General features: G+C 47.9%; 1 long non-coding RNA gene across 6 annotated transcripts in view; it reads right to left on the reverse strand.

The window, feature by feature from the left end:
- Window positions 1–23,961, reverse strand: part of LOC104973929 (uncharacterized) — a 45,199-nt gene extending 21,238 nt beyond the window's left edge. For 2 of the 6 annotated variants that reach the window (XR_009497069.1, XR_009497068.1), the window contains exons 1-3: window positions 21,244–23,961; window positions 19,656–19,793; window positions 696–14,789 (exon numbers count right to left, since the gene is read on the reverse strand). This is a non-coding gene — a long non-coding RNA (uncharacterized lncRNA). Of the gene's footprint in view, window positions 1–190; window positions 14,790–17,876; window positions 17,990–19,655; window positions 19,794–21,243 lie in introns of those variants that run through there. The other 4 variants (XR_009497065.1, XR_009497067.1, XR_009497066.1 and 1 more) reach the window with 4 other exon arrangements.
- Window positions 23,962–25,350: the final 1,389 nt, after the last annotated feature.

Consider the following 25,350-nt stretch of genomic DNA (forward strand, 5'->3'; position numbering starts at 1 on the left):
AGTAGTTAGGGGTGTGGAGGCGCACACAGCCTCTAACACCGCCGCGCGCACCTCGGAGGCCTCCGAGCAGGGCACTGCCTCTGGGCGTGCTGTGTGCTTGCCCCCCTGCGGTGGGAATGGAAGAGCTTTCTCATCTGATGTTGCTCAAGGGGGACGCACGCCTGGAAAGTGATCAGCAGAGAAGAGAGTATAGACAAGTAAATGAACAGTTTAATGAATATAAGCTAAAACGTGAACTCAAGCCAGCTTTCAGAACCTTACGTTTTCCGTTCATCCTCTCTTTATTCAATAATTGCACAATTACAACTTGCATAACTGATTTTATGTACCTATTGGTCTATAAGTAGCTACAGTATATAATGTAGATAAGGAGGGCAGGGACAATCATGGTTAAACAAACATGTTCTGACATATTAATAGAAGTAACTTTGTAAATACAACCCAAATTCAGATTCTGCCGATGCTGGTTTTTCCTGACCCAGGCGAACTCAGGGCTGTGAATTTCAACAGCAACCGCCTTTCACTGAGAGCCCAACACACCACACGTTGGGGTGAGGTGTCGCTGTGCCCCTTGTAACCCCCGTGACAGCACTGTACCGAAGGGAACACGGAGACGCAGGCAGGAGCGCGAGCCTGTGTGTGAACTTAACATGCTTCACTAGAAGATCAAGCTGTTCTGAAAGTTGACTACCTACCTGTGTACACGGAGCGCCAGCCAAGGATGAGCAGGAGTGGCATACAGATATCCACGTGATGTCAAATCTTACTTCTTGCACCAGGATTAACATGCCAGAACACCAGTGTGGGAAGCCCCCCTGCAGATACTTGTGCGCTCCCTACCGTCCTGCCTCTCTTCGCTCACGCGGCGTGGAGCTTCTTTCATCAGTTGACTAGGACGGGTGGTGAGCGTTCGCCCGGGGCTGTCAGGTACCTCTGGTTTGGAAATGGCCTCTCTCAGAACCAGGAGTGAGACCCAGAGATGCCATCTTCCAAGCTGGTGATAAGGCCTTCAAGTAGCTTCCACGGCGAGAAGGCCTTCTTACGTGTGATTTTTTCAAGCAGTATCTGCAGATTCTGCAGATAAGTCGTCTCGTTTCTCTCTGCGGTGTGCCTTGTATGGGCACCTGATTGAATCATGACTGTTTGCTCCCCTTGGCTGTAAATCAGGGCACCAAGGGCCTCTAATCAAGTCCAGCCATTGTCCACACAGAGCTCATTAATGCTCTTTTGGTTGAAACTTGAAGGAAAGAACAACCATTAGGTAACTGCAATGTCAAGGGAGACATTTGTTTTGAAAAGTCTCGAAAACAGCCTTATTAAAAAAAAAGAAAAACCAAACCTTCTAGGGCAATTCTTTTTTGAAAAAAGTAAGTTGAGTGTCTTGGTTTAAAAAAAAAAGAGAGAGTTTCTGCCTCTCCAGTGAAGAGCAATCTTTAAAAGTCATCCAAAAAAAAAAAGTTGGCTCTGTTTTCTGAATCGCTGGTTGGGAGAACAAAAGCAGCGAGGGAAAGTTTGACTTGACTTCCTCTACAGTTTGTTTATGTCATCGGAGCAGAAAGACTCTCAGAGCTCAGCTCGCCACTTCCTGAATCAAGAGAAAAAAATGCCCTGAGAGTTGGATTCATTGAGAAGTACAAAGAGATCAACAGAAATCCTGCCCGACTGGAGGGGCCCGGGGGGCACAGGAAGAACCTCTCTTGGTTCAGCGCTGGCCTGACAGGATAACTGCAGAGTCCCAAGTCACCACGCACCCCCCAGTCCCTCCCAGTGGCCGCACGGAGGCAGCCTGGTGGAAGGTGCAGGCTTCCTTGGCTGGTTGCTCTGGAGCCGGCTTCCTCCCAGACAGAACTGTCAGTCGATCCAGTTCAGAGACAGCAGTTGGCAGCAGTGGAAGAGCATTGAAATTAGAAATATTTAGTTGGGGGAAAAAAAAATGTCCAAGTCAGATTACCTGAGAATGATAAGGTTCTGTTTACTTCTCCAGGTAGTAGCTGGGAAACAGTCAAACCAGTTAGGTAGGAGATTTTCTTTTTTTGGTCAGGTATGTACTGAATCCCTGGCAGCAAACTTCAGACAGTGTCAGGAGAGAGGATTTCTTTCTCTCTAGGTTCTCCTGGGCAGAGTGCCTGTGTTTTACACACACACACACACACACACACACACACACACACACACTTTAAAAGAACCAGTCGATTATGGCTGCGAGTTTCCTGCCGCCTTGTAGGCTGGAGTGAGGACTAAGGATTTAGATGAAAAACGTCAGGCTGCTCTCCTCTGGAAGAACTCTCCCCAGTGTGGTTTTCCAGCTGGCCTCTTCGTAACTGATTCGGTTGAGGTCTGCCATCGTTGGCCTCTTGAAAGAGAAATGTGAAATCAGTGGGTGAAAGGGCTGAGAAAGAGAAAAACACAGTTGAGCAGTGGATGTGCTTGGCTGAGTACCCCAACGGGAGACGATTGCGCTGGCCTTTGGAACACTGGAGGGGGTTGCAACACACGCAGACTGAGAGAGAGACACAGATAGAAGGGAGAGGCAGAATGGGAGGATAAAGAAGGCTTCCTGTCCCCTGAAAGGCTGGCTCAGCCGTCCTGAAGTGCATTTCTACAGGCAGCTCAGAAGCAGGAGAATATGCCAGGTAATGAGGCTGGAAGCCGTCCGAATAATGAATAGTAAAACGCGCAGTGATTTCAAACCTCACAGTTCGTTATTGGTAGTTTTTCTTCCCATTTGGAGGGCGGGTTTCAGTCAGTTCTCTTGTCTAATTCCTGCTTCCCGCCAAGCTGCTGCTGTTTAAAAAAAAAAAAACTTGGGTCATCGTTTGAGAGCTTCAAAGACCTTAGGGTGCAGTTAGCTTCTTGAATTCCTCTGACGGTTGGTGAGCTGTTCGTCCAAGGCCCTTTCTGTAAGTAGGGCTGAGGGAACTAAATCTTCTGAGTGTTAAGAAACAGAAACCATGTTTTAACAGCACTGTTACTAGAAAATTTGGGAGTTGCATTCTTCTAGTCTGTTCTGTTCAATTCTGTCTTATTGGCCTCTGAACATTTCAAAGTATAAAGGGCTATTATATAAAGAGGACACTTGGATAGTCTTCTTAAAGGTTCCCTTGTACTTTCATAGAATGTTTACAAGGTTACTAAGTATGCTTTCTCATCACTGAATTTTAAATGGCTTGACTATTACTCCCACATTCATTTGAGAATCATTGAAACTGCTTGAATGGAATGAGGATATCCTTTGTTCCCCATTGATTTGGAAACAAAGAGGCAGAAAGAAGTTTACTTTGCTGCTGAATGCCATATGCAGATGAATGTATCATCCATTAAATTAAACCAAGGATCTGAAGACTTTTTCAAGTCTTAGAAAGAATGCTCATACAGCTCTAGTACATGTTAGAATTTGCCCTCCAGTTTTCATTTATTCCATTGTGTTTGGGTCTAACATGGCGTTACTGAAGTCACACACCCAAGTCTTCAGGAATAAGAAAGCGTAATCAGAAGAAGAATAAGTAAGTGTGTTCAGTTGTGTCCAACTTTTTGTGACCCCATGGACTGTAACCTGCCAGGCTCCTGTGTCCATGGGATTTCCCAGGTAAGAATACTGGAGTGGGTGGCCATTTCCTGCTCCAGGGATCGGACTGGCATCTCTGGGTCTCCTGCTTTGGCTGGCGGATTCTGGACCACTAACACCAGCTGGGAAGCCCAATCAAGAGCGGAGAGTCAACATCAAAAAAAACAGAAGTTGCTGTGCTGTTTCTTAGGTGGGAAACACCAGACAGGCATAAGTAGGCAGTGACCTCTGCTCATTTTCTCCCGTCTCCCTCTTTCCCAGTCTCTCTAGACCCAAGGTTCCCGTCTTTGGCGCTGCTGATGTTTGGACTGGATCATTCTGTTTTGGGGGCCTGTCCTGTGCATTGTTGGGTATTTACCAGCTCCCCAGGTCGGGACCCACTAGATGCTGGCAGCACCCCCTCCACAGTCATGACAGGGAGCCCCATCTCCTGTAACGGCCACATGCCCCCAAGAAGGACGGGGTAGGGGGTGGATTTGGATGCCTCTGGTTGAGAACCGCTGTTCTAGAGCAACCCGCCCACAGATCCTGTTTGGAAGAGGAAGAGAAGATTAACCTAGTGCTCAGCCAGGGAGAGTGAAAAATCACGGATGCCAAAGCGGTGATTTTCATCAGAATTCGTCGAATTAGAACTGAGAATGGGAGAGAAGGGGCAGGAGAAGGAATCAAAGGGCTTAGAGACAGCTTCACAGCAGCCCCTCACTTTAAGGGAAGGACCGCAGCAGGAAGTGCGTGCCAGCACACGCAGTCAGAGGCTGTGCTGAGACTCGTGACTGCCAGTTGTTCTCCTTGTTATTTTAAGTAGCTCAAGGACCCGCTGTCATTGTGCCCCTCCGACCGCTGAGCATCTCGCAGTAGACAGAAGACAGTGTGTCTCAGGGTCCTTTCACTTATGATCTTGAAGTAATTAATATTCACTAATTTAATTTTCGGTGGCCAAAAATGGGCTTGTACTATTCCAGTCTGCTTTAGGTGCACATGAGTACTCTCTAACTGCACTGTACGAGATGCCTAGAACAGACAAATCCATAGAGTCAGAAAGCACACCGGTGGCGGCCAGCGGGCGGGCATGGGGAGTTCGTGCTTAACGGGGACAGAGTTTCGTTTGGAAAGGTGGAGGATTCAAGAGATGGCTGACGGTAAGAGTTGTGCAGCGGTGAGAATATACTTGGTGCCCCAGAACTGTGCAGTTAAATACGACCAAGATGCTGCTGTTTCCACTCAGTCGTGTCTGACTCTTCTGCAGCCCCGTGGACTGTAGCCCTCCAGGCCCCTCTGTCCATGGGATTTCTCAGGTGAGAACACTGGAGAGGGGCGCCATTCCCTCCTCCAGGGGCTCTTCCTCACTCCGGGATCCAGCCTGCATCTCCGGCACTGGCGGGCGGGTTCTTCACCACTGAGCCTCCAGGGAAGCCCCACGGGTAAAAACTGTTTGTGTACATTACGTGCTTTTTACCACAATACAAGTTTTTTAAGTTGTGTGTACTATAGTAATAAAATACACATTTTATGAGGTACTGTAAGAATAATACAAATGTATCATAATGACATGAATATGGCTGAAGAATCTTAAACCTTGTCTTAATAAAGATATATCTGTTTTTTCTAGGATGTGTAGTCCACACTGACTTTTTTTTGTTAACTATTGAAAAAAGAGAAGCAGTGTCCAGAACCACACAGTCTGAGTCCTGTGTACACAGTAATAAAGCTGTCAGTGTTCACCTTTAGCTTTTTTTAAATTGTGAAGTGTTTGGAACACTGTGACAAGTGCATGGAATAAACAGTACAATGGTCCTGTACTTACTGGTTTCCAGCTCTCCCATTTCAGACCCTTTACCGGTCCGTCCTTCTGGCAGAGAACACTCTTGCGTCATTTATCTGCACAGCTCATTCCTCCCTTCTCTCCATCCGGGCTGGAATGGCGTCTCCTCAGACAGGCTTCCCGACCTTTCTCTGCAGCGATGCAGCTATAGAATGGACTCTGAATGATGAGCGAAAAGCACCCTCGGTTTCCCCGGGACACTTGCCAGCCAGCCCTGCTGCCATTTTTTTTCTAGCACTTATTGTATGTAAATATGTATTTGGTTTACTTGTCTGTTTCCTCCAACTAGAATCTCGGGTAACTCCCTGAGGGCTTTGTTTTATCTACTGGTCAGTGCTCAGAACTGTGGCTCGTGCCCAGTAAGCACTCAGTAAACAGCTGCTGAACCAAAGTGCCATCTGGGCAGACTGTGGGCACAAGCAGGCTGGTGATGATTTGGTGTGGGTTGATGAATTCTTGTACTCTGGTAAATGACCTTTGTCTTTTCAAGTGTAATATTTAATATTTAATTAGTTTGGCATGACAAGTATTTCAAGGCAGTTAATCATTTATTATTTAAAATAAAAGGTTGTTTTTAGATAGAAGTCTAAGGAAGAAAATAAAAATGGACTCTCAGCCTATTGACCAAAGAAGCCTACTGATAGGCTTAATAAAGATATATCTATTTTTTTTCTAGGATAATAACAAATGATAAAAGTACATGCTTATAGTTAGAAACTTGAAGTTGTATAGAAAAGTAGAAGACATACAGAATAAAAAGTAGAAGACATTCCCCTCTGTACTTTGCTGGTTTCTGTCACAAAAAGAGACCCTTATAACCAATTTCTCATGAATTGTTTCAGAAAAATTTTCTGTGCCTATGAGTATACGTTTACTAGCAAAATATTCATTATCTTAAGTTGCTTTGGAGACACAGAAGGACACACCACAACAGCTTCTTCCCCAGCCCTTGCATGGTTTGTACTTAGGTATTTATTTGCTCAACTATACATTGGCTGTGTTTCTTCCACCCAGCTCTACCTGCCTAACCACCATTGACTCCCCAGGGCCTGGCACACAGCAAGCCTCATTATCAGTTTGCTGAGCCATTGGTTGAACAGGTGCACACTCTGCAACAGCAGGCAGTGTGCATTTTTTAATACACATTCGCCAAAATAGAGCTCTTATACCATTAGTGAAACCTTTTAAGATTTGTGTTCAGTGAACAGTAATAGATTTTTAAAAACTGGTAGCATTCTACATGTTTTCAAGTGAGTTATCTCACATGATCCTCAGGCAGATCTCCTAAAGTGATTATTGTCATTTCTGTTTCTCAAATAATAAAGACCCAGAGATGTCAAAACCCAAGGACAGATGAAGACTGTAATATTAGGGGAAAGTTCTAGGCCTCCATGCCCTACTTATACTTCTAGGCATCTTCCTTCTTCACCAGTCTCAACAGTCAGAATGCTGTGAACATTTGAGCAGAGCGCTGAATACTGACTGTGTCTGAATAGTCTGTCTTGTCACAAAGGTACATTTCACGTCTCTCTAATCAGCCCAGCGGATGAAGCAAAGATCTGAAGACTCACTAAACACTAACAGAACAAAAAAGCAAGCAGAAAATTCCTCTACCACAAGAGAAACTTCTTGACAGTGTAAAAAAAAAACCAAATCCACCTGGCTTCTAAGAAGCAGGGCTGCAGCTCGGAGTCAAAACACAGGAAGTGAGTTGTAACTGGCACAATGAATAAAACAACTATTTTGGGGGGTGAAACAGAATCTGGCCTCTGATCTTTAGACGTCACCTCTCAAAGTGAGGAGGGACTGTGGAGTCGAAATGCTCACCCAGTGTCTGCTTTTTCAAAAAGCAGCCAGCGTACACCTCAGTAAATAAACGAAAAAAAAAAAAAAGATTGAATTACACACTTAAACGGGTAAATTTTATGGCATGTAAATTATATCTCAATTAAGGTGTTACAAAAAAAATAGAGCCAAAGTAACAGTGGAAAGTTGTTTTCTTTTGCCAGCAGTCAGCTAGTACAGATTCAGGGTGTGTGTGTGTGTTTGTGTCTGTCTGTCTGAAAACTGGTCTGTGAGTCCAGAGCACACCAGGATGTGGAAGACTTAAAGGTTACTGTTTCATATTATGCAGAAAACATGTGCAGAGCCAAGGAGGCGAAAACAGTCCTTTAATAAAAAGACATGGGACTGGGGGTCTCCCGAAAAGTAAAAGCAGTTGGAAAGATGAACCTTTTGTCCCGGAGGCGTTAACCTAGCCCTTCTACTGGGGCGAAACTGCAGAGGGTATAAGCTTGCTTCCCAGTTGCCTGTTGATTCTGTTCCCTTGTAATACAGGCTTGTTCCATGGGCCAGGATTCAGAGATTTATGGAGGCAGAGTGCACAGGGAATTATTTCCAAAAGAAATAATCCCAGGAATAGTGAGAGGGAAGGAGGAGGGGGGAGAGGGAGGGAAAGAGAAGCAGAAGAGAGATTAATCTCCAGGACAGAGGAAAATTGGCGGTAACGCCATTCAAGTATGAAACGCCGCAAGAACTAGGAACTGGCAAGGGTGCCTTAAGCAGAGCCTCTGTGGGGACTGGACGAGTGAAGTGAAACCCAGAGGGGAGGCTGGGCGGAGCAGGCCCACGACCCGCCAGCAGCAGCGCTCTGCAGCGGGACCTCGCGCTGGGAAAGGCCGCCGGCCACCAGCCCTCGCCGGCTCCGCGGCGCCCCCTAGGGGCAGGAGGGGAGACAGGCCCGCCTCCGAGTGAGAGAAGTGTGCTCGGCCTAAAAGACCGAGTGAGCCTGTTTTCGGAGAATTACATAAGCAAGTGCCCCATGCTTCCCTCGGATATCATCTGTGAATCATAGGTTTAAAGGCTGTCAATAAGACCTGTGTCAGGCGAGGACAGTGGTTGCCTTAGGGGAAGGATAGTGAGGAGTGAATGGAGCAGGCACAGAGGGGCTTTCGGGGCCTGATTGCCCGGATATACTACTTTGGGGAAAGTCATCAGGCTAGATTATTTCTCATGTGTCTGCTACCCTGTATGTGGACTTGACTCACTTTAAAGACAGGTGCCAGTCTGCTCCCCTGCTCCCCGGCCCTCGGTCATGTCCCACGTCAGGTGAGCAGAGAGAACCCGCACCCTTGTCCTGCCGAGGTTCCCCCTGAGCTCCGGGGGCCCTCCAACAACCCATGCACCCCAAGACCTCAGCACCCCGGCCCTCTTCCTCTCATCCTGTCGTCTCCCCTCCAAGGCAGGTCCCACGTCTGTCCGGTTCCCTCCGCCTCCACTGACCTGAGTCAGCGTCCTGTTTGGCTGGGTGATGCCTCAGTTCAGTTCAGTCGCTCAGTCGTGTCCGACTCTTTTCGACCCCATGAATCGCAGCACACCAGGTCTCCCTGTCCACTACCAACGCCCGGAGTTCACTCAGACTCACATCCAGCGAGTCAGTGACGCCATCCAGCCATCTCATCCTCTGTCGTCCCCTTCTCCTCCTGACCCCAATCCCTCCCAGCATCAGGGTCTTTTCCAGTTAGTCAGCTCTTCACATGAGGTGGCCAAAGTACTGGAGTTTCAGCTTTAGCATCATTCCAGTGAACACCCAGGACTGATCTCCTTCAGAATGGACTGGTTGGATCTCCCTGCAGTCCAAGGGAGTCTCCAGAATCTTCTCCAACACCACAGTTCAAAAGCATCAGTTCTTCGGGGCTCAGCCTTCTTCACAGTCCAACTCTCATATCCATACATGACCACTGGAAAAACTATAGCCTTGAGTAGACGGACCTTTGTTGGCCAAGTAATGTCTCTGCTTTTGAATATGCTATCTAGGTTGGTCATAACTTTTCTTCCAAGGAGTAAGCATCTTTTAATTTCATGGCTGCAGTCGCCATCTGCAGTGATTTTGGAGCTCCAAAAAACAAAGTCTGACACTGTTTCCACTGTTTCCCCATCTATTTCCCATGAAGTGATGGGACCAGATGCCACGATCTTCGTTTTCTGAACGTTCAGCTTTAAGCCAACTTTCTCACTCTCCACTTTCATTTTCATCAAGAGGCTTTTGAGTTCCTCTTCACTTTCTGCCATAAGGGTGGTGTCATCTGCATATCTGAGGTTATTGATATTTGTCCTGGCAATCTTGATTCCAGCTTGTGTGAGTGATGCCTAATGGCCTGCTAATGGGGCTTCCTGCTCCCTTTTATGCGAATCCAGTCTCCAGCGTTACCCTTGCTTTCATCTGGGGCTATGCTGTGCAGGCTTTTTCCTCTAGTCGCAGTTTCCTGGCTTCTCACTACCGTAGCTTCTCTTGTTTTGGAGCACAGGCTCTAGGCACATGGACGCCAATAGCTGCAGCACGCGGACTCAGTAGTTACAGCCCCGGGCTCCAGAGCACAGGCTCGGTAGTTACGGCGCACAGAGCTTTGTGGCCTCGTGGCATGTGGGATCTTCCCGGACTAGGGATCAAACCGTGTCTCCTGCAGTGGCAGGTGGATTCTTTACCACTGAGCTACCAGGGAAGCCCTCCAAAGTTATTTTAAAAAATGGGAATCAGGTGTGACCGCATCCTTCCTGGAAGTCTCCCACCAGCTTCCCATTGTGTTTATTTATAATAATCTTTATGATTTTAGGGTCTTCTTTTTAAAAAAAACAAACAAACAAAAAGCAAGTCACTTGTTTGCACAGGGTCTTAGTTGCAGCATATGAACTCTTAAGTTGTGGCCTGTGGGATGTAGTTCTGCAACTCGGAATCGAGCCCAGGCCCCCTGCATTGGGAGTGTACAGTCTTAGCCGCCGGACCACCAGGGACGCCCTTTCCATCACGTTTTAAAGACAGACCCAGCTGTGGATAAGCCTCCTGGAGTTGCCTTTTTTCTGCTTCTCAAACGCACCAAGCTCATTCCTTCCCCCGGGACTTGGCTGGCGGCCCCTGCCCGGGTCTCAGCTCTCCTGGCACCTTCTCACCAACGCCGCCCCCAGCACCTACGATGCCAGCGCCCCCATCCGTCACATCACGTGATTGCCGCCACCACATCGCCGTCGTGGCGCCCGGCGCTAGTTCATGCGGTGGATCACCTGTTGGTTGCGCTGTTGACCAGGTTTCTCCCTCACTGAGAGAAAGGTTCCCAGAGAGGCAAGGACGGGGTCTGTCCTGTAACTGCCTCCCCTGGGATGCTATAAACCGTCGGAAACAGCACATGCCGGAGACCCAGCTCCCCCAATCCGCGTTCCCCACCATCACCATCTCCCCACGACCTGCTTTCCTCACAGTCCGATAGAAGGAGCTCTGTCATTCAGTGGCTTAGGCTAGAGATATTGGAGTCACCCTGGCACCCCTTTATTCCTTCACATCCCACAGTCAATCCTTCAGCACTCCTGGTGCCCTTACCTTCACAGAGCCCGACTACTCACCACCACATCCTGCCCAGCCCCCGGCCAGGGAGAAAAGGCCCTCCCAACTCCACGGGCCCCCTTCCACCTAGTCTCCAGAGTCAGACTATTTCATGCATATATATGTATGTATTCAAATTTCGGTCAATTGTCAAATACATATCAAATATGTATATTCAGATATTCAAATATATATGCAGTCAATAATATATATTCATATATATATGAATTCATATATATATACATATATATGTATGTATGTATATATACACACATATATATTCATATATATATATTTTTTTATATATTTACTTAGGCACTCCATATAGCCTGTAGGATTTTTAGTTCCCTGACCAGGGGTTGAACCCAGGCCCTCAGCAGTGACAGCATAGAGTCCTAACCACTGGATTGTCAAGGAACTCCATCCAAAATAATCTGAAATCCCACTTCTCTTTCCAGATGTATCTTCCCAGCAACTCCCCCTGTCAGAGCAAAATCTAAAGTCTTTCAGGGCCCTGCCTGCGTCTGCTCCCGGGTGCCCTGTCCTCCGCCCGGCCCCCTCCCCGTCTCCCTCCGGCCACGCTGACCCAGGACACGCCCCTCACTGCGGCTCCCTGTCGACCTCTCCCAGCGAAGCCCCACACTGTATTCCTCACGTGTTGGGGTTTCAGCATCTCTCTTCAGAATTGCCCCCATCCTGACCCTCTCTATTTCTCTTCTCTATTTTTCTCCAAAGCACTTAAGACTCCAGGGAGGTATGTCATCTTCGTGTGTTCACTGATGCTCTCCTCGCCCTAAATTCCACGAGGGTGCAGATCTTTGTCTCTTTGTCATGGCTGTGTCCTCACCGCTCACGTTTGTGTCTGGCAGATAGCAAACACTTTGGAGAAGACAGTGGCAGCCCACACCAGTACTCTTGCCTGGAGTATCCCATGGACGGAGGAGCTTCCTGGGCTGCAGTCCATGGAGTCGCAAAGAGTCAGACAGGACTGAGCGACTTCCCTTTCACTTTTCACTTTCATACATTGGAGAAGGAAATGGCAATCCACTCCAGTGTTCTTGCCTGGAGAATCTCAGGGACAGCAGGGCCTGGTTGGCTGTGGTCTATGGGGTCGCACAGAGTCAGACATGACAAGCAACTTAGCAGCAGCAGCATAGGTTATTAATAATTAATTGAATGAAAAGTACACGCTAAAGATGTAACTGCTCATCAGCTGAGTGAATGAATGATAATTAATAGAGCATTGCCAAGGTCATTAAATCAACAGAGACATACAGAGTTACTATTGTGGGTCTGAAACCAATCTAACCTGATCTACAGTAGTATATATACCAGATACCATCTCTGGTCACGTGGAACTTGCAGTCTACTTGGGAAAAGCAGCTGATCCAACAATCACAAAAAGTATCTCATTACAAACTCTGGACTGCTAGGAAGAAAAGGAACACTCTGAGAGTGTAGCTCCCTTAGAGAGAAGTAGTAAGCCTTCTCGGAGGAGGTGGCATTTGCGCTGAGATGAGAAGCTTTGGGTGGACAGGGAAGGGGGAGCTTGGAGAAGCTTCCAAGGCAAAGCCCCACCCCCAAACTTCTAGTCCAGCGGGTGCGGATTAATCATTTATATCTAACTGCTCCAAGATCCTAGTGAACCTTGAACTTGATTTCTGATACTTACTGTTGAGCTCAGTTTTTGGCTGCCAGTTGCCGTGATGATTGACTCTTTTCCTGATGGTGATGGGAACCACCTCCAAACTCAGGAATCTGACTAAATATTGGAGACTTCGGAGTTTATGCAGTGTGTGGTTGGCTTTTACATCCTCATCCTTTTTTTTTTCTTCTTTCTGCAGTCTTTCAACGCTAGCCGGTCATTAAAATTTAGAGCTCACCCTGGGTTAAGTGGATGATTTCCTGGAAAACAGCTGGTTGAGCTTCCCCCTGCTTGCCTCTGAAATAAACATCCCTTTGGAGAAAGGCTTTCTTCAATGCCTTCCTGCTCAGCATCTTTTTTTTTTTTTTTCTATTTACATTCCTGTTTTGCTTGACTTCTTAGAAGAAACCTAGAGGAATAATCACTAAAATAACAGCCAAAGGTTATTATGCACTTCATAGCATTCCCAGCCCTGGGAGCTAGGTGCTATTCTTATCTTATATTAAGAGATGAGGACCTGAAACTTGGAAAGCCATATGTCCCATATCAATTAATAACTACAAAATGGCAGAGGCGGGCTTTATGTCCAGACCAGTTGTCTCAAGAGCTTGTGCTTTTAATCATCAAGTCACAAGGCCTCCTTGACCCCTGATTTGAAAGTCTCCTCTTAACTTTAATTTCTCCAGCTGTTAGATGAGGGCGTGGAAACCAAGGTTCTAAATCTTTCAGTCCACGTTTAAACTGGAGGGGTTGGTATTTTCTCTTGCAAAGGCAAACAACTCTGACTCATTTGTGTTGAGCAGAGTTTAATGGGCTGATATTGAGTCACAAACAGGTGGGGAACTGAGAGCCAAGGGAGAAAGAAAGGAAAAGGGATGGAGAGCTGGAGAGGGAAGGGGACAGAGAGGCCGAGAGCCAGAGCTGTCCCGGGCACCTGGGGAGCAGGCAGGCACCTCGGAAATACTCTCCCAGAGTGGGGGGCTGCAGTGTGCTCTCCACCCTGCCTCACTCTGGTGGAGATGGACCGTCCCCGTGTCTGTCTTGGCTGTGGATTCATCCCTCGGCTAGGAAACGGCAGGGTGTCCTGACAGTCCCACTGACGTGACTACTCACGGTGGGCTGGGTAATTCCTCAAAGGACAATCAGGGCACTGTAACCCAAGCAGCGAGAAAGAGATGCTGGGCTCCTCCAAAACAGCTGACCCCCTTCTAACTTCTCAAAAGATTGGAAGTGAAAACTCTGTTTGGTCTCGATTAAGGCTTTTGCTAGGGCTTCCCTGATAGCTCAGTTGGCAAAGAATCTGCCTGCAACGCAGGTTTGAATCCTGGGTCGGGACGATCCCTTGGAGAAGAGATAGGCTACCCACTCCAGTGTTCTTGCTTGGAGAATTCCATGGAGGGAGGAGCCTGGTGAGCTACAGTCCATGGGGTCAAAAAGAGTCAGATACAAGTGAGTGACACTAATCCACTCGTGGGGGTCCTCCTTCATGACCTAATTACTTCCCAAAGGCCTGCATCTCCTAATACCGTGACAGTGGGGATCAGTTTTCAACACAGAAATTTGAGAAGGGGAGGAACACACAAACATCCGATCTATAGTGCAGGTGGGAGCCTAAACATCACCTCTATGGCTGATAAGTCTATGGTAGATTTATCACCTCTATGGCAGATATCTGGGGGCCACTGGGCTTCCCCACGTGGACCCCAGAATGAAATGAATCTTCCAATTCCAACACAGGAGCCGAGAACAACTCCCCCGTCCACGAGGAGACAGGGAGCAGAGGATGACTCGATTCTTCCCCAATTTACCTACTAGGTAATCCTCTCCTCCAGGAGAGGAGTCGGGGAAGGGCAGAAAAGGCCAGGAGTTTTAGGCGATGGGCTCTGTCCCCATGGATGGAAGCACCAGTAAGGGGAGAAGCCCCTTTTCCTTCCTGACCAGCGCCAGGGGGCCTGGGTCAAGTGTGCGGGGGTGTAGACCCCACGCTGACACCGTCAGAGAAGCAAGACTTCATGTTCTTTGCAGCGATCTATTGATTACATTTTCACAGCTGTGACTAGAAACATTGCCATCACTCAGACAGGACACCAAAACACCTGGTTTTGAAGAGTGGAAACTGTTGCCAAAGGACTGTGAGAGTTCTCTTAAAATAGAAACGTTAAAAGCCCCAGAAACAAAAGTATAATACTTATCAACCTGATGACAAGCAAAGCCGGTTGCCTGACACCGACTGGACTGACAGAACAGTGGCTGAACTTTGAGTCTGAGACTCCGCGTCTGGTTTTCTGCTCTGCTCCTTATTTAACCGTGTGAACTGAGGCTTGCTGATGTCTCTGGGCCTCATTTCTGCAACTTCCATTCCGTAGGTTTTCTGGAGAAGATTCTGTAGAGAGAAAGAATTTCAAACTCACAGACCACTTCCTGGCACAGTTCAGTTCAGTCGCTCAGTTGTGTCCGACTCTTTGTGACCCGATGAATCGCAGCGCACCAGGCCTCCCTGTCCATCACCAACTCCCGGAGTCTACTCAAACTCATATTCATCAAGTTGGTGATGCCATCCAGCCATCTCATCCTCTGTCGTCCCCTTCTCCTCCTGCCCCCAATCCCTCCCAGCATCAGGGTCTTTTCCAATGAGTCAACTCTTCGCATGAGGTGGCCAAAGTATTGGAGTTTCAGCTTTAGCATCAGTCCTTCCAAAGAACACCCAGGACTGATCTCCTTCAGAATGGACTGGTTGGATCTCCTTGCAGTCCAAGGGACTCTCAAGAGTCTTCTCCAGCACAACAGTTTAAAAGCATCCATTCTTCGGCTCTCAGCTTTCTTCACAGTCCAACTTTCACATCCATACATGACCACTGGAAAAACCATAGCTCTTAATAAATCCTAGCTTGTGCTCCTATTATGACTTTTTGTCACTGGTGATGATGGTTAGGGTCCCCGTGTTGCCATTCTTTCTGTTCACTTGCATGGTCCTCTTGTTTGTGCAGCACAGAAACCCGGAGACACAAGTTCAAATCCAGGTTTCGGTACTTTCCAGCGACGTGGTAGTCGGCAAAATCACTGGACCTCTTTGAACCTCGGTTTTCTCATCAGTCATGGGTAACATAATCGAAAGGCTTAATTTGAACTTGGAACAGGGATTTTTCTTCCCTTGGGACATTCTTTCCTTCATCCCTTTATTTGTTAACAAGTGTTCAGCCAGGATCTCAGCTCATTCTCCTGTCCTCAGGGATCCGCCCCGCCCTCCCGATGCACAAATTTTAACGAGCAGCCATCCGGCAAGCCGGGCTTTCCTGGTGGCTCAGTGGTAAACAATCCGCCTGCAACACAGGAGATGCGGATTTGATCCCTGAGTCGGGAAGATCCCCTGGAGAAGGGAATGGCAACCCACTCCAGTATTCTTGCCTGGGAAACCCATGGACAGAGAAGCCTGGTGGGCTGCAGTCCATGGGATTGCAGAGAGTCCGACACGACTTAACTGAGCAGGCGCACACACCCTGAGTGGCAGACACTGTTCTCGAGGCAGAGTGATGAATTAGCAAGATGTGGCTTCAGACTTTCAGAATCAGAGCAAAAGATCAAGGGACTCTTCTCTGTGTGGCGTCCCCCTGGGGTCAGCCCATTTCCCTAGCCAGGCTGGCTCTATGTTGTGGACACAGTCAACGTGATCGAGACCTAGGAACATACACACGCTCTCTGCCACCTTGTCCCCGGACCAGGGGCCTTGTGCATCTACTTGTCAGAGTCCAGCTGATGCTGTTCGTACATTGAACTTCCCCAAGACAGTTCTCCCAGCGTCAGGCCTGCTCTCCACCCCAGAGTGAGATTATTCAGATTGACCGACAAACCTCCTTGGCGCAGCGCTGAGCCACGGAGCACCCACGTCCTGACTCAGACAAGACGCCTTGCCATAGGCGGATGCATACAGAAGACAAGACAAAACCAGCCACGCTCCTTCTCACTGTTCCTGCTGGGACGCCCTTGACCGACTTCGCTGGGCAGGCAGGCTGCGGGCTGAGCTTGGCCAGCCGCATGTTGCCTCTCAGTAACAGTGCGGCCCTGGGCAAGCAGCTCACTCCCTTCAGGCCTCAGTTGCCTCATCTGTGAAATGGGGGTGTGGCATTTACATGCTAAGATCACTGTGAAGGTGAATGGAGACAAAGTATGAGAAGCCTGTAGGGTCATGCTTGGGGCACTGTTGCTCAGTAAACACGAGGTATGCTTTTTCCTGTTGAGGACTCATGTCATCATCCTCACATAGGAAAAAGACCAGAGTGGTTTGATAAAGACCCACGACTCAGACAGCAGATGGCCTGGGGTGAAATCTTCTCCCCTGCCCCGCCTGCCTGAGCCCTGCTCCTGTCTGAGGTCAAGGCTGTAATGCCATCTCAGTTATCTTCACCTTGGCTACACATTGGCAGGGCCTGCGGTGCTTGTACAGTTCGTGATGCCTGGTCCAGCCTCCACAGGTTGATTCAAACAGGGGCTCCCTGGCCACGGGGACTTTTAAATGCATCCCAGGAAACGAGTTCAGCCAAAACCCAGAGAATCACTGCTTTTAGAGGCAGTGGAGTGCGGTAGCTGAAAGCACAAACCTAGAGGCGGGCTGCTGGGGTTTGAACCCTGGTTCTGAGAGTCACTAGAGGTGCGGCTTTTTGTTGAGACTAACGCCTCAGTTTCCTCACCTATCACTTCAGTTCAGCTCAGTTGCTCAGTCGTGTCCGACTTTTTGTGACCCCACCAACTGCAGCACGCCAGGCCTCCCTGTCCAATAAAATGGGTTTAATAATAATAGCAACACCTACCTACCACATAGTGTTGAGATCAAATGAATTAATATGTGACACTATTAGGTTTGATCCCTGGGTCAGGAAGATCCCCTGGAGAAGGAAATGGCAACTCACTCCAGTATTCTTGCCTGGAAAATCCTATGGACAGAGGTCGGCCATAGTCCATGCTGTTGCAAAAGAGTCAGACAGGACCGAGCGACTGGACTGAACCGAACGCTTAGTACAGGGCACTGTAGTAAGACTTTTAGTCACAATTCCTTTAACTTTTCAACCTATGAGTATTTTGCCACAATACAAGATGACAGAATTTACCATTTAACAATGCTAGTGTACAATCCAGGGGCATTCGGTGTATTTTCACCGATGGATGTTATACAGCCATCACCACTGACAATTTTTGAAGCTCTTTTATCATCGCAAGTAGGAACTCTGTACTAATATAAATGACTCCCGCTTCCTCCCAGCTCCTGGTGATCTCACCTACACCTTCCTTCTCTCTGAATCCACCTGTTCTGTATCACTTCAGGTTAGTGGCATCGTGCAACGTCTGTTCTTTCGTGTCTGGCTTATTTCACTTAGCATAATGCTTTCGAGTTTCATCCACGTTGCAGCACGTAGTAGAACCTCCCTGTCTTTATAGCTGAATAATATTCCATTGCAGTCTGTTCCTCTGTACTCACTCAGCTGTTATGAACGCGAGTCGTTTCCGGCTCTCGGTCACTGTGAGCAGTGTTGCTGTGGGCGCTGGTGGACAGGGATCTGAGTCTCTGCTTCCCATTCTTTGGGTATTTACCTGGGAGGGGAATTGCTGAATCATATGGTAATTCTATTTAACTTTTACGGACTTTCCACACGGGCTGCACCATTTTACATTCCCACCAGCAAGGCACCAACGTTCTAATTTTTCCACATCTTCACCAACACTTAAAAAAAACAAAGTAATAGCCATCCTACTGGGTGTGAAGTGGTATCTCATTGTGGTTTAGTTATAATTCCTTTTGATCTTGTCCGAAGTAGATTACCCGGGTCTGTTACGCCCCCGCCCGCAGCACGCAGCTCTCCGCTCTCTCGCTGCTGTCACAGCATGTCCTCCTCTGTGCTGAACATCTGCCCTGCCGGTCGCCCAGGGCTTGGCCAGCTGCGGCCAGAGGCTGCAGGTCAAATCCTGCTGCTGTTTGTGGATAGTCCATAAGCTAAAAATGATTTAAAAAATTTTCTAACTGGTTAAAAAATAAAATAATATTTCATGAAATGTAAGAATTATATGATATTCAAATTTCATTATCAATTGCCCATAAAGTTGCATTGGAACACAGCTGTGCCCTTGTGTTGACATGTTGTTTATAGCTGCTTTTGCACTACAAAGGCAGCGTTGAGAAATTGCAACGGGGACCATGCGGCCTGTAAAGCCAAAAATATTCACTATCTGGCTTGTTTCTGTATAAAGAAAAGGATTTGCTGAATGCGGCCCTAGACTCTGAACTTAGAACCGTCACCCTGATGTCTCCACAGCACTGGCCATGGAATTTGTTGATTTCATCTTTCACACTAACTGCAGACACAAAAATAAATTTGAGATGAATCAGAACTAAATGTAAATGCTAGGACTAGAAATCTTCTAGAAGATTAGAAAAGCTTCTTTGTAACTTGGGTTAGGCAAAGATTTCTTTGGACACAGAATCATAAAATAAATTGAACAATAAAACGTTTCTGCTTGTCCAAAGATTCTAGGAAGAAAATAGACAAGCTACAGACGGGGAGAAAATGTTTCTACCTGTATGGGATAAAGAACTTTCACCTAGAATACACAAAGAATTCCTACAACTGATACAAGACAAACGTACATATTAAATGAGCAGAAAACCTCAGACACTTCACAAAAGGTCTAGGCAGGCTTCTTTGTCAGCATATTTTTTGTAAAATAAATGATGACCCCCCCCCCATAACTTTTGTGAGTCTGTGAAGTTCCATATACTAAGGTACACTTGACAACACTTGGAGGAAATGTAAAAACTAAAGAATGAGACACATTTTATCCCTGGAAAATCAGCTGAGACAGTTTTTGAAGTTGAAATAAATGTTTAGGAATTTAGTAATTTTTGGAGTTAAAAGAGATGTTTCGGAATTTAGCATCCTCGTGGTCTGACTTGTAATGTGCTCAGCACTCTGCACGTGTGCAAAAGTGAGTACAAAAAAAGTGCAAAATTCATGAATAAATTCATACTGATGTTTATGGACTTTAACCTCCTATAGGACTTAACTCTAGTTTTCATGCCTATTTTTGCCTAAATCCAAATACACTTAATTATTTGAAGATCTTAGAAAAAGATATAAGCGTGGCCAATCAGCCCCTGAAAAAGTACTTACCATTAGTCATCAGGGAAATGCAATTTAAACCCACAATGAGATACAATCAATTCACACATATTAGAAAAGCAAAAAAGAAGAAGAAAACAAACCCTTTACAAAGAACAGTCAGTGTTGGTGAAGGAGCAGCGCCTCAAACATTTGCTTTGGTTCTCTTGTTTAATTCCTGACAGAAGTGCAGCAGTTCTGGAGAGCTGTCGGGCAGGTTCTTGCGATTCTGCTCCTCGGAACTACGCGAGAGAAATAAAAACAAGTGTCCACATGGCGGACTTATACGTGGAAGTCTACAACACTTGTATTCATCACAGCCACAAACCGGAAACAACCCAAATGGCATGAACAACAGAACAGGTTTTTAGAACTAAGGTGCATTCACTGGATGTACCTACTCAGTATTAAAATGAAAACAACTACTGATCACGGAATGACACAGATGAATCTCCCAATATGCAAAGTGAAAAGACAGACCCACGGTGTATGCTGCTGTTTATGTGAAAGTCAAGAAAAACTAATCTAATTTATGGCAACCAAAGCGGATCAGCAGTTGCCTCTTGGGGGGTGGGGGTGGTAGTTGGTGTTGCCCAGAAAAGGACAGGAGGCAATGAATACAGTCTGTGACTTGTTTTGGGTGGATGTTAGTTATATACACCCAGCGGTGTATATCATTGTCAAAACTCAGAACAGTTAAGATCTGTGCTCCGTGTGCAGATCTTACAGGCACTCGGACAATGAGAGGGAACAACTGAACTTCAAACAGACCATCTCCCGTTACAGGTGGGCCAGTCTCTGAGGGCCAGCCTCTCCTGCCCGCAGTTAAGCTGGTCAGGTTTGCAAAGGAACAGGGGAAGCCACGGTGCCCTGATGTCTGTCAGCTGCCAATGGCCGGGCAACTCATTTCCTGTTCTAACCAAAGCTCTGGCGTGAAGGAAAATTACGTGATCACTCCTCCTCCGTGAGCCCCGGAGCTCGGACACTGCTGCTGCTGCTGCTGCTAAGTCGCTTCAGTCATGTACAACTCTGTGCGACCCCATAGACGGCAGCCCACCAGGCTCCCCGTCCCCGGGATTCTCCAGGCAAGAACACTGGAGTGGGTTGCCATTTCCTTCTCCAATGCATGAAAGTGAAAAGTGAAAGTGAAGTCGCTCAGTCGTGTCCGACCCCCAGCGACCCCATGAACTGCAGCCCACCAGGCTCCTCCGTCCATGGGATTTTCCAGGCAAGAGTACTGGAGTGGGGTGCCATTGCCTTCTCCGGAGTTCGGACACTAGAAAGCCTATTTCCTGGTCTTGCAAAAAAAAAAAAAAAAACCCAAAACAAGACAGTTTCCTCCACTCAGCTAGAAACGCCTTCCACCTGCTCCCAGGTGGAAACTGCTGGTGGCTGCCCACCCCCCACCCCGCCCACATCCCGGGGTGCCCCTCCTCTGGCTGACAAGCCGGAAGCCCACCTCCCCCATTAGTCTGCATAGACCCCCGGGTGAGCCCTGGGGTTCTCCCCCGGGAGACGCACAATCAGTGGCTGTCTCTGCTTTTATTTTTAGATGGCGAGTGAAACCAAGCTGCCTCCCTGAGACGAACTGCCCAGACTTCTCGATTCCTGTAAAGCTGAGGCCAGAGTCGGATCTTTCCTTCTGGATGCGTTTCCCAGGGCTGCTGTCACAGCAGCACCTCCAGCACGAACCTTAGAACAGTATGAGCCTGGGGCCTCCCTGGCGCTCCTGTAGGTAGCCTTCCCCTTCCAGCGCAGGGGTTGTGGGTTCAACGCCTGCTTGGTGAGCTAGGATCCCATGTGCCTTGTGGCCGAGAAACCAAAATGTAGAAAACAAAACAACACTGTTACAAGTTCAATTAAGACTTTAAAAAATGACCCACATCAAAAAAAAAAAAAAAAAAAAACCACTTTAAAAAGTATACACTTATCTTACAGTTCTGGAGGTCAGATGTCCAACCTAGCCCTCTTTGGGCTAATGATCAAAGTGTGGGTGGGGCGCGCCCCTTCTGGAAGCCCCAGGGGAGAATCGGACTCCGGCCTCTCCCTGGAGCCTTCCTGCATCTTCAAAGCCGGAAACATGGATCCCGTCTTGACTTGCTTTGTAGGGCCGTGCTCTCCCGCTTTTAACACTTTCCAGGGCTGTGTGATTACACCGGCACCACCTGGAAAATTCAGACTTCCCCGCTGCCTTCCCTGTAGGCCGACTCCCTACCGTAGTCTACTGAGGAGCAAGCGTGGCTCCAGCTGCAAACTCTATTCCCTGTTGCCAGTGAAGGTGACGTATTTCCAAGTTCTGGGGGGTTAGGATATGCCCCTTTCTGGGGTGCCATCAGTCTGCCAACTATTAATACACTCCCTCCATTCAAGTTCGACTTCAACTCCCAACTTCCTCACGCTCTTCAAATGGACCTGGGTTGATAGCTCAGTTCTGAGGTTTGCAAGTATGATCACTCCAACAGAGGAAACCATGACAAGGAACACACCCTGGAACAAGATGCAAAAACGGGCCCCCGGGACACACGGTGTCATCTGCTGCTCCCAGGACCCCTGTGGAGCGGATGGGCTTCCCTGGTGGCTCAGTCATAAAGAACCTGCCTGCAGTGTGGGAGCCCTGGGTTCAAAAGACCCCTGGAGGAGGGCATGGCAGCCCACTCCAGTACTCTTGCCTGGAGAATCTTGACAGAGAGGCCTGGTGGGCTGCAGTCCATGGGGTCGCGAAGAGTCAGACACGACTGAGTGACTAGACACGTGTCGCTATCATCACCCCATCACGGGTGGGGAAACTGAGGCCCAGGCAGGAGAAACAGCCAGCCCAAGTTTGCTTAGCTTTTAAGGGGCCGATCCAGGATTGGCCCCCAGTTTGTCTGACTTCAGGGTCTTTGGTCTCAGCAGCAGATGTCTTAATAGCAAACCTCTATGGCGTCTCCATGTTACCCTTTATCTGAGCAGACATGTTATATGAGGATTAAACGTAATGTCTGCTGGGTGCTTAGCACGTATGTAGTAGAACCCATGACATGGATTCAGGGTTATTCCAAGATAGTCCTGTTGCCTCTTTATGCCTCTCCTGTTCCTTCCTTTCATCCATCCGTCCGAGGCAACTTTTAAAGTGTATTCAATGTTCTATAACACTTAGGATCTAGGTTCCAAGTTCAGACGACCACTCAGGCTCAACTTCTGGTTCTAGCTGCTTTACCTTGGGCCCACAGCACCTCTTTAAGCCTCAAATTCTTCCCCAGTTATAAAAACTGGCATGTAATTATTTCTACCTCATCAAGTTATTGGGGGAATTAGGAACAGCCGTGCATCCACATAACTCATGGTTAAGTCACCCGTGTGTCTACTACTGAAGTAGGTAATGTAAGGAAGAAAGTATGACCTGTGTTCACATGGATCCGCTCTCTAACACACACACACCAGCTAATGACATAAAATGGGAAATTAGGCAGGACTTAAAATGGGAGACCAAGACAGTTGATAACATGGTTCTAATTTGTGGTTAGGAAGTCTGTCAAGAATTTGATGTTCTCAAGGTCGACGTGTTCTCAGAGAAAGGAGGGATTCAGTGAGAAGGAATGTGGAGTGTGGGGTGAATCACACAGGCTGTCGTTGCCTGCAGCCCTCTGGAGGCCCTTTGACCATCCTGCTGGGCTATTTTAATCACCAGATGTGGTCAACCACAGCCTCTCACACACAGCCATTCACACACAAACGTCATGATTTTTCGCCATATCTGTCTCTGCCTTGTCTAATATTCACTTAATCTTTTTCTTTAAATCTACTACTTACTATTACATTGCTAATATTAATATCAAGAAAATGATATTAATACATAGTATTTCTGACTACTTACCTACGTTTATGGGCTTCCCTGGTGGCCCAGTGGTAAAGAATTCGCCTGCCAGTGCAGGAGACGCAGGTTTCATCCCTGGTCCAGGAAGATCCACTGGAGAATGAAATGGTGACCCACTCCAGTATTTTTGCCTGGGAAATCCCATGGACAAAGCAGCCTGGTGGGCTACAGTCCTTGGGGTCACAAAGAGTTGGACACAGCTACTAAACAACAAACAAAAGCCAACAGTTACATTCATAGAAGGAAACTTTGCCACCTTAGTAAATGGGAGACTGATTCGCTGGCACAGGCAGAAACCAAGAGAATAACCCCACGACTGGGAAACGCAGCGCATGACTGTGTATCCCCGTCATCTGTATCCCAGCAGCAGTCAGTGTGACACCCCGGGGAGGTCTCGTGCTTATGGAAAGGACTGAGGAGGATCCTGCATCTTTAGGGGTTTGTTTCCTGAACTTTCTGCTTCCCGGTTTCTTATCAGTAGGACAGGATGTCAATAGACACAGCCACCGCTACTGAGAAATGACTGAGCTGAGCGGGGCTCACCCCACAGCCCGTTCGTGTCTCTCAACGACTCCACAACGATGGTTGTTACTGAGATTGATCTATGAGGAAGCCGAGAGGCAGAGAACGAAAGCGGCTTTGCCCTGTCACACAGCGCGAGGCTGGATGTGCAGGAACGTGCCACCAAGCCCGTCCGCATACAGACTCTGGATTCTCATGCCTCTCTGCACTGGCTCACCGGGGCAGAGAGCAATCGGATCAGCCAGCACTTAGGAGGATGCCCTGGGGGGCGAGGACAGAGACTCTCTGGGCCCTTAGCACGGGACCCCTTTCTCAACACTCTCCCTGTGTGAGCACTCCCATCCTCACAGTGGACCTGTGACGGAGGTCCGCGTGTGGTTCGCATTTACAAATGAGGACATTTACAAATGAGGTTCTGTGCAGCCACAGAACCTTTAATGGACTTGCAAGTAGCCGATGATGAAGCCGGTTGGAACCCAAGCACTCTTTCTCCAGAACCTCTGTCCCCACGATTTCATCAGTGCATCCTACAGACGGCAGAGTGTTATGTCACCGCCCGTGATGGTTTCTGCGTGGCAGCTGAACATCTATCAGTCAGCCGCGGATCTTATCTAGCTGCTGCTAAGCCCCACCTTGCTTAATGTCCTTTTAAAGGTAGAATTCTGATGACTTTGGTCTTTTAAGAGATTAATTTCATACTAGGAAGAGGCTGACCCTGCCCGGCGCTGTGCTGTGTCTCAGAATCAAGAGAGGGCTCAGAGAGGAGCCGATCACACAGACCACATCCTCACGCGCACCAGCATTTCCAGCTTCGGGCGTGCGTGTCTCCTCACCTGTACAGGAGGCTGACTACAACGCCCACCACTTCATGGGAAATTGATGCGGAAACAGTGGAAACAGTGTCAGACTTTATCTTCGGGGGCTCCAAAATCACTGCAGATGATGATTGCAGCCATGAAATTAAAAGACGCTTACTCCTTGGAAGGAAAGTTATGACCAACCTAGATAGCATATTCAAAAGCAGGGACATTACTTTGCCAACAAAGGTTCGTCTAGTCAAGGCTATGGTTTTTCCTGTGGTCATGTATGGATGTGAGAGTTGGACTGTGAAGAAGGCTGAGTGCTGAAGAACTGATGCTTTTGAACTGTGGTGTTGGAGAAGACTCTTGAGAGTCCCTTGGACTGCAAGGAGATCCAACCAGTCCATTCTGAAGATCAGCCCTGGGATTTCTTTGGAAGGAATGATGCTAAAGCTGAAGCTCCAGTACTTTGGCCACCTCATGCGAAGAGCTGACTCATTGGAAAAGACTCTGATGGTGGGAGGGATTGGGGGCAGGAGGAGAAGGGGAGGACAGAGGATGAGATGGCTGGATGGCATCACCAACTCGATGGATGTGAGTCTGAGTGAACTCCGGGAGTTG

The sequence above is a fragment of the Bos taurus genome, chromosome 13 (genome assembly GCF_002263795.3).
Source record: "Bos taurus isolate L1 Dominette 01449 registration number 42190680 breed Hereford chromosome 13, ARS-UCD2.0, whole genome shotgun sequence".
Classification (NCBI taxonomy): domain Eukaryota; kingdom Metazoa; phylum Chordata; class Mammalia; order Artiodactyla; family Bovidae; genus Bos; species Bos taurus.